Source organism: Rousettus aegyptiacus, unplaced genomic scaffold (assembly GCF_014176215.1).
Source record: "Rousettus aegyptiacus isolate mRouAeg1 unplaced genomic scaffold, mRouAeg1.p scaffold_m13_p_6, whole genome shotgun sequence".
Taxonomy (NCBI): Eukaryota; Metazoa; Chordata; class Mammalia; order Chiroptera; family Pteropodidae; genus Rousettus; species Rousettus aegyptiacus.
In genome coordinates, this window is record NW_023416309.1 from 100,073,726 (window position 1) to 100,082,805 (window position 9,080).

At 49.6% G+C, this 9,080-nt stretch overlaps 2 long non-coding RNA genes and 2 other non-coding genes across 4 annotated transcripts; 2 read left to right on the top strand and 2 right to left on the bottom strand.

The window, feature by feature from the left end:
- The first annotated feature begins 1,310 nt into the window (after window positions 1-1,310).
- Window positions 1,311-2,218, top strand: LOC118603962. Its single transcript, XR_004951524.1, has 2 exons — window positions 1,311-1,539; window positions 1,661-2,218. It is a non-coding gene; the product is annotated as an uncharacterized LOC118603962 (long non-coding RNA).
- LOC118604362 lies at window positions 1,322-1,512 on the top strand. Its single transcript, XR_004951688.1, has one exon. It is a non-coding gene; the product is annotated as a U2 spliceosomal RNA (small nuclear RNA).
- Window positions 2,219-6,851: 4,633 nt separating the features above from the next.
- LOC118603963 lies at window positions 6,852-7,621 on the bottom strand. Its single transcript, XR_004951525.1, has 2 exons — window positions 7,530-7,621; window positions 6,852-7,408 (listed from the first exon to the last, which is right to left on the bottom strand). It is a non-coding gene; the product is annotated as an uncharacterized LOC118603963 (long non-coding RNA).
- LOC118604370 lies at window positions 7,557-7,746 on the bottom strand. Its single transcript, XR_004951696.1, has one exon. It is a non-coding gene; the product is annotated as a U2 spliceosomal RNA (small nuclear RNA).
- Between the last annotated feature and the right edge of the window lie 1,334 nt (window positions 7,747-9,080).

Below are 9,080 nucleotides of genomic sequence, written 5' to 3' on the forward strand. Positions count from 1 at the left end.
ATGTCTTGAAAGTGGGAGAGGTGAGGCTGAAAAGCTGTCAGCAGTCAAACGTCCAAAGGAAGTCAGACTCTATTACAAGCTGCGAGCTGCTTTCTCCTCTGTGAAATGGGGAAATGGAGAGCCGCTTTCCATGGGCACCGAACGGATGAAAGGGGACCTCTGTGACCCTGCCTTCTCCTGCGCACAGTCAACAAGCTCCATTGGATCAGAGTCTGATGGCCGACCAGCCGCAGCCGCGTCTTGCTTCTGCAGACCGAACTGCTGGGATCTGATCTAAGGAGGGCTCCAGGCAGAGCGAGGGTGGGGCGAGGAGGGGCTAGGGGTTCCCGTGAGAAGCTGAACCAGCCAGTCGGGTCTGGGGTACAAATGAGTCTGCGAAGGGGACAGACGTGGGTGGGGGTGGGGGGCGATTACGGTAGGAAAGAGCCCACGAGAAGCAAGCGTCCCCTGGGGGCAGTTCCGAGACCCAGACCATAACCTCCAGAAGGCTGGGCAGGTCGGCGGGGTGTAAAGCTGCCCCCTCATTCCCCGATACCTGCCCCCCAACCACAGTTGCTTTACACCCGTGAGTTTTGCCCACGCTCTTGCCTCAGACTCCAGTGCCCCGATTTGAGATGGGAAATGTTCCATTCCAATGAATGTAATCCAGGCCATCCACTCCTCAAGACGGAACCACCGGGGACCCGAATTATTGGGCAGAAGACGGCCCGAAGAACGCGGACGCGAGCGGAGGGGTCCTGAGCAGGGAGGGGCGGGGATGGGGATGGGGGTGGCCGAAGAGCGGTCATAATCGCGATTTGCGGGGCGCTGGCTGAGCATGGAGGAGGCGCGATCTCCTTCATTGATCAGTTGTTGAGCGTGCAGTTCGTGTGGAGGAGAGAGCAGTGAACAGAAGCAAGTTCTTGCTTTCAGGGGCTCCAACCGTGAGAGCTGCCGCCGTGTCAGCTCTTCCCGCAGTCCCCCGGCAACCGCCCCTCGTCCTCGGTCTCGGCGCGCGCGATCCCTACAGGCCGGGAGATTGGCGCCCAACCGGCTTTAGCGGCCACCGCGAGCGGAGGCGGTCGGGAGGGCGGAGTCCGCCCCTGGGGCAAAAGGCGGGGCATGCAGATTAAAATGGCTGTTCCGCGCGTGAAGGAGGGAACAACCAGGAATACAGGATTTCTGGTTAAAAACGTAGAGCACAGAAAAATCTGCAGGAGAGTCTGGTGGCATCCATAGTACTGTGGACGAGGCAAAGAACAAGGAGTGAGGGTTCGGGTTCTCACCGTGACTTGAATGTGCGTGATATGAGGAGTGTGACGGCGAGGGCGCTGTGACAGGTATCGCTTCTCGGCCTTTTGGCTAAGATCAAGTGTAGTATCTGTTCTTATCAGTTTAATATCTGATACGTCCTCTATCCGAGGACAATATATTAAATGGATTTTTGGAGCTGGGAGTTGGAATAGGAGCTTGCTCCGTCCACTCCACGCATCGACCCGGTATTGCAGTACTTCCGGGAACGGTGCACCCCCTTCGGGGGAACTACAATTCTTGTCAAAGGTTAGTTTTGAACGAGGTTCCTGGTGTGCGTCGGGGTTTTTCCCTTTACCCTTCGGTTCTGGCTGTTAGCGCTTGGGGCTTGTGAGATGGTGTTCAACCTCTCGGTTTTTCTCCCTGCCAGGGTCCTTTAAGGGCACCAGGTCCTCGGTCCCCTGAAGCAGATCATGGAGGGTCTCTGATGCGGAGTACCTGGGAGCTTTTTGGCCAAGTTCCTGCGTCTCCTGCTGGGCCTCTGGCGCGCGCGCTTGCGCTTAATTTAAGTTTGGGTTTCATTTCGCAGACGCGGCATGGGGGGGGGAGGGAGGCGTAGTGATCAGATCCCCGTTTTAGAAAAATATTGTACTGGAAAATAGGTTTCTTAACAAGAAAAAGCTCTTGGCCTTCAAGAGAAGTTGAGAAAATAAGTTTAGACGTCACACACGTCATACGGGTAAAAATAAATTTGCATCATTTACAGTAGCCAAGATGCATAAATGGAATATTATTCTGCTATACAAAAAGAATGAAGTCTTGCCGTTGTGACAACATGGACAGACCTCCAGGGCATTATGAAGGGCATTATGCTAAGTAAAATACACCAGGTACGCCAGACAGAGAAATACCGCATGGTCTGTCTCACTTATCCATAAGATCCATAGCCAGGTCCTCCTATTGTTGACAGCTTACGGGAGTGCCCCTATTGTCCAGGATCTTGTCTACAGTTATGGCATGGAACAATGGGTAAGTCTAAAAACAACACTCTGGTGACCAACATTGTTCAGGCCCAGGTGACTCGGTCTGAATGCCATGAATCTCTGTGGCTAACCAGCGTCAGAGAGGTGCCCTGCTTTGGGTTTTGGGGAGGGTTTGGGTGGTGGAAATGGTTAGGTTTTTAAAAAATGAACTAATGTACTTGACAAAGTTTTCCTCTCAGGCAGTAATGCGACTCAAAGCGTCATTTCTTAGTGATCATTTTACTAGTATTCGTTTCATTGTTTCACTTATTATTCCATTTGAGATTTCTGAGGTACTTACTCATCAAGAGGGCAAACAGGAACATAGGGAAGGATTCCCGTTTGAGTTATGGGAGTGAATGAAAAGACAACATGCTGCACTGGCGAGATGAGATCAGCAGCAGCTTATTAGTCAGGTATACTCAGCCTGGGCCTGGAGGACATGGTTCGCCATGCGGGTCCACCCTTGTGTTGCTCTCAGGAACAACACCACGTAAGCAGTAGCTGTGGGCAGCAGGCCTTGCCCCTTTTCTGCCCGTCTATCTGCCCCTGCTATCTGGAAATCTGTCTTTTCTAATGAGGAGAAGGCTAGCAGGCCAGGATAAGAGAAGTCCAAGGGAAGCACCTGTAATTGGAAGCCAGTAAGGGCACAGGCCTCTCCTTTTCCAAGCTGTTTCCCGCCACCTGCCAGCCCATCATGAGGCTCTTTGGGCCTTCACCTGGGGACTAAGAAGGGAAGCCTGTTCTCACCAACCTTCTTCCTCCCACCAGGACCTCCTGGCTCCAACCCAGGCCACCCCGGCGCCCACACCTAAAAGGGGGCTTTGACCTAGATTTCTTCACGTGCCACTCCCCTCAATTCCAAAACCCAGAAGGGCCCACAGAAGACGATGGACCTGGAACCAAGAACAGCTTTGAAGGCCAAATATTTGTTAGGCTAATAATACTCCCTGGATTTCACAGCCGGGGCCAGCGCTGAGCAGTGTGCTAGGGGAAGTCCCCTGCGTTCACAGAAGGACCCCAGAGGATTCTCTGGCTTGCAAAATGGAATACACATGCAGGTATGTATAGTTACATTGTTTTTATAAACAAACATTTAGAATGTAAGTTTCACAGAAAAGTTCCAAAGGTAGTACAGAAAGTTCCTGAACGCTCCCATAAATTTCATAGCCAGTTTCTCCTACTGTTAATAACTTAGATTACAACGGTACATTTATCACAACTAATTAACCAATATTGATACATCATTATAAACTAAATCCCATACTTTATTCGGATTTAATTGATTTTTCCAACATCTTTTTCCTGTGTAGGATCCCATTAGGACCATATATGATAAACCTGTTTCTAATTTTTCATAATTTTTAAAAGCATGTATTATGAACATGTGCCACACTGACAATGGGAACTAAAGTAAACTTTATTTCAGGGAAAGAGAAGGAGGACAAGGAGTTTGAGGAGCTGAGCCTAAAGGCAAAGGGGCGAATAAACAATGAGATCTGGTGCCAACAAGACATCTTAACTGGCCTTACATTTTCCTCTTGACCACCCTCCCATTGACATCGCAAAATTATGACTTAGGCAATAGGTCTGAAGGGAATGTTCCTTCGGGTGGTGGCAGCTGAGACCCGCACATGCTGGACCTTAGCTTTGTCCAGTAGAGCAGTGGTCCCCAACCTTTTTGGCACCAGGACTCAGTGTTCCTATGAGAATCTAATGCCTGATGATCTGAGGTGGAGCTGAGGCAGTGATGCTAAAGCTGGGGAGTGACTGCAACTACAAATGAAGCTTAACTCCCTGGCCCGCCACTCACCTCCTGCTGTGCGGCCCAGTTCCTAAAAGGCCCTGGACCTGTACTGACTGGTACATGGCTCAGGGGTTGGGGACCCCTGCAGTACAGTGCTGTGGACCCCAAAGGTTTGAAAATCACTATTGATTAATGAGAATGATTTGTCTTCTGAAAATGATCATGTTGTCAGCATCAGTAAGATAAGCACAAGGCCAGTTCCGGATGCTTACTGTAGGTCATCCTTTAAAATTATACAACCTCAAATCCGAAAGTAATACTCAGATATGATAATATTTAGAATAAGAAAGTCACAAAAATTATGATTTAAAAAGGCTGCAATTACCAAAAACATTACAAACTCTAGAAACGTGTTTGTATTAATTGACTGACATACTTTTCTAGTATTCTTTTTCATTTGTCTTTGGTTATGTACTCCTTGATACCTCTTCATATGACAGAGCCTTTATATACATATATATCTTTTTGTAGAAAGAAAATATAAAGATAATTCAGTCTTTCCTGAAGCAAGGTGTGTTGCAGGAAGCGACATCTGATGGAGGAAATGTAACGGTCAGACAACTTTGTTAGAGGAAGGAAAACTTGAAGTGCACAGCGATCTTAGAGCTTACATACAAAGTAAATTTCCACAAGGGTAGCTTGCCTAAATGAGAGTAATTCTAAAAATGTATACTTTACTAAAATGGGATGTGAAACTGAAAGAAACTTTTCCAAATTATCAATAAAGATTGTGCTTTGGTCAGGAAAACTTGAAGTGCACAGCGATTTCCTCCATCAGATGTCGCTTCCTGCAACACACCTTGCTTCAGGAAAGACTGAATTATCTTTATATTTTCAAACCTTTGGGGTCCACAGCACTGTACTGCAGGGGTCCCCAACCCCTGAGCCATGTACCAGTCAGTACAGGTCCAGGGCCTTTTAGGAACTGGGCCGCACAGCAGGAGGTGAGTGGCGGGCCAGGGAGTTAAGCTTCATTTGTAGTTGCAGTCACTCCCCAGCTTTAGCATCACTGCCTCAGCTCCACCTCAGATCATCAGGCATTAGATTCTCATAGGAACACTGAGTCCTGGTGCCAAAAAGGTTGGGGACCACTGCTCTACTGGACAAAGCTAAGGTCCAGCATGTGCGGGTCTCAGCTGCCACCACCCGAAGGAACATTCCCTTCAGACCTATTGCCTAAGTCATAATTTTGCGATGTCAATGGGAGGGTGGTCAAGAGGAAAATGTAAGGCCAGTTAAGATGTCTTGTTGGCACCAGATCTCATTGTTTATTCGCCCCTTTGCCTTTAGGCTCAGCTCCTCAAACTCCTTGTCCTCCTTCTCTTTCCCTGAAATAAAGTTTACTTTAGTTCCCATTGTCAGTGTGGCACATGTTCATAATACATGCTTTTAAAAATTATGAAAAATTAGAAACAGGTTTATCATATATGGTCCTAATGGGATCCTACACAGGAAAAAGATGTTGGAAAAATCAATTAAATCCGAATAAAGTATGGGATTTAGTTTATAATGATGTATCAATATTGGTTAATTAGTTGTGATAAATGTACCGTTGTAATCTAAGTTATTAACAGTAGGAGAAACTGGCTATGAAATTTATGGGAGCGTTCAGGAACTTTCTGTACTACCTTTGGAACTTTTCTGTGAAACTTACATTCTAAATGTTTGTTTATAAAAACAATGTAACTATACATACCTGCATGTGTATTCCATTTTGCAAGCCAGAGAATCCTCTGGGGTCCTTCTGTGAACGCAGGGGACTTCCCCTAGCACACTGCTCAGCGCTGGCCCCGGCTGTGAAATCCAGGGAGTATTATTAGCCTAACAAATATTTGGCCTTCAAAGCTGTTCTTGGTTCCAGGTCCATCGTCTTCTGTGGGCCCTTCTGGGTTTTGGAATTGAGGGGAGTGGCACGTGAAGAAATCTAGGTCAAAGCCCCCTTTTAGGTGTGGGCGCCGGGGTGGCCTGGGTTGGAGCCAGGAGGTCCTGGTGGGAGGAAGAAGGTTGGTGAGAACAGGCTTCCCTTCTTAGTCCCCAGGTGAAGGCCCAAAGAGCCTCATGATGGGCTGGCAGGTGGCGGGGAAACAGCTTGGAAAAGGAGAGGCCTGTGCCCTTACTGGCTTCCAATTACAGGTGCTTCCCTTGGACTTCTCTTATCCTGGCCTGCTAGCCTTCTCCTCATTAGAAAAGACAGATTTCCAGATAGCAGGGGCAGATAGACGGGCAGAAAAGGGGCAAGGCCTGCTGCCCACAGCTACTGCTTACGTGGTGTTGTTCCTGAGAGCAACACAAGGGTGGACCCGCATGGCGAACCATGTCCTCCAGGCCCAGGCTGAGTATACCTGACTAATAAGCTGCTGCTGATCTCATCTCGCCAGTGCAGCATGTTGTCTTTTCATTCACTCCCATAACTCAAACGGGAATCCTTCCCTATGTTCCTGTTTGCCCTCTTGATGAGTAAGTACCTCAGAAATCTCAAATGGAATAATAAGTGAAACAATGAAACGAATACTAGTAAAATGATCACTAAGAAATGACGCTTTGAGTCGCATTACTGCCTGAGAGGAAAACTTTGTCAAGTACATTAGTTCATTTTTTAAAAACCTAACCATTTCCACCACCCAAACCCTCCCCAAAACCCAAAGCAGGGCACCTCTCTGACGCTGGTTAGCCACAGAGATTCATGGCATTCAGACCGAGTCACCTGGGCCTGAACAATGTTGGTCACCAGAGTGTTGTTTTTAGACTTACCCATTGTTCCATGCCATAACTGTAGACAAGATCCTGGACAATAGGGGCACTCCCGTAAGCTGTCAACAATAGGAGGACCTGGCTATGGATCTTATGGATAAGTGAGACAGACCATGCGGTATTTCTCTGTCTGGCGTACCTGGTGTATTTTACTTAGCATAATGCCCTTCATAATGCCCTGGAGGTCTGTCCATGTTGTCACAACGGCAAGACTTCATTCTTTTTGTATAGCAGAATAATATTCCATTTATGCATCTTGGCTACTGTAAATGATGCAAATTTATTTTTACCCGTATGACGTGTGTGACGTCTAAACTTATTTTCTCAACTTCTCTTGAAGGCCAAGAGCTTTTTCTTGTTAAGAAACCTATTTTCCAGTACAATATTTTTCTAAAACGGGGATCTGATCACTACGCCTCCCTCCCCCCCCATGCCGCGTCTGCGAAATGAAACCCAAACTTAAATTAAGCGCAAGCGCGCGCGCCAGAGGCCCAGCAGGAGACGCAGGAACTTGGCCAAAAAGCTCCCAGGTACTCCGCATCAGAGACCCTCCTTGATCTGCTTCAGGGGACCGAGGACCTGGTGCCCTTAAAGGACCCTGGCAGGGAGAAAAACCGAGAGGTTGAACACCATCTCACAAGCCCCAAGCGCTAACAGCCAGAACCGAAGGGTAAAGGGAAAAACCCCGACGCACACCAGGAACCTCGTTCAAAACTAACCTTTGACAAGAATTGTAGTTCCCCCGAAGGGGGTGCACCGTTCCCGGAAGTACTGCAATACCGGGTCGATGCGTGGAGTGGACGGAGCAAGCTCCTATTCCAACTCCCAGCTCCAAAAATCCATTTAATATATTGTCCTCGGATAGAGGACGTATCAGATATTAACTGATAAGAACAGATACTACACTTGATCTTAGCCAAAAGGCCGAGAAGCGATACCTGTCACAGCGCCCTCGCCGTCACACTCCTCATATCACGCACATTCAAGTCACGGTGAGAACCCGAACCCTCACTCCTTGTTCTTTGCCTCGTCCACAGTACTATGGATGCCACCAGACTCTCCTGCAGATTTTTCTGTGCTCTACGTTTTTAACCAGAAATCCTGTATTCCTGGTTGTTCCCTCCTTCACGCGCGGAACAGCCATTTTAATCTGTATGCCCCGCCTTTTGCCCCAGGGGCGGACTCCGCCCTCCCGACCGCCTCCGCTCGCGGTGGCCGCTAAAGCCGGTTGGGCGCCAATCTCCCGGCCTGTAGGGATCGCGCGCGCCGAGACCGAGGACGAGGGGCGGTTGCCGGGGGACTGCGGGAAGAGCTGACACGGCGGCAGCTCTCACGGTTGGAGCCCCTGAAAGCAAGAACTTGCTTCTGTTCACTGCTCTCTCCTCCACACGAACTGCACGCTCAACAACTGATCAATGAAGGAGATCGCGCCTCCTCCATGCTCAGCCAGCGCCCCGCAAATCGCGATTATGACCGCTCTTCGGCCACCCCCATCCCCATCCCCGCCCCTCCCTGCTCAGGACCCCTCCGCTCGCGTCCGCGTTCTTCGGGCCGTCTTCTGCCAATAATTCGGGTCCCCGGTGGTTCCGTCTTGAGGATGGTGGATGGCCCTGGATTACATTCATTGGAATGGAACATTTCCCATCTCAAATCGGGGGCACTGGAGTCTGAGGCAAGAGGCGTGGGCAAACTCACGGGTGTAAAGCAACTGTGGTTGGGGGGCAGGTATCGGGGAATGAGGGGGCAGCTTTAACACCCCGCCGACCTGCCCAGCCTTCTGGAGGTTATGGTCTGGTCTCGGAACTGCCCCCAGGGGACGCTTTGCTTCTCGTGGGCTCTTTCCTACCGTAATCGCCCCCCACCCCCACCCACGTCTGTCCCCTTCGCAGACTCATTTGTACCCCAGACCCGACTGGCTGGTTCAGCTTCTCACGGGAACCCCTAGCCCCTCCTCGCCCCACCCTCGCTCTGCCTGGAGCCCTCCTTAGATCAGATCCCAGCAGTTCGGTCTGCAGAAGCAAGACGCGGCTGCGGCTGGTCGGCCATCAGACTCTGATCCAATGGAGCTTGTTGACTGTGCGCAGGAGAAGGCAGGGTCACAGAGGTCCCCTTTCATCCGTTCGGTGCCCATGGAAGCGGCTCTCCATTTCCCCATTTCACAGAGGAGAAAGCAGCTCGCAGCTTGTAATAGAGTCTGACTTCCTTTGGACGTTTGACTGCTGACAGCTTTTCAGCCTCACCTCTCCCACTTTCAAGACATCAGCCCAGTC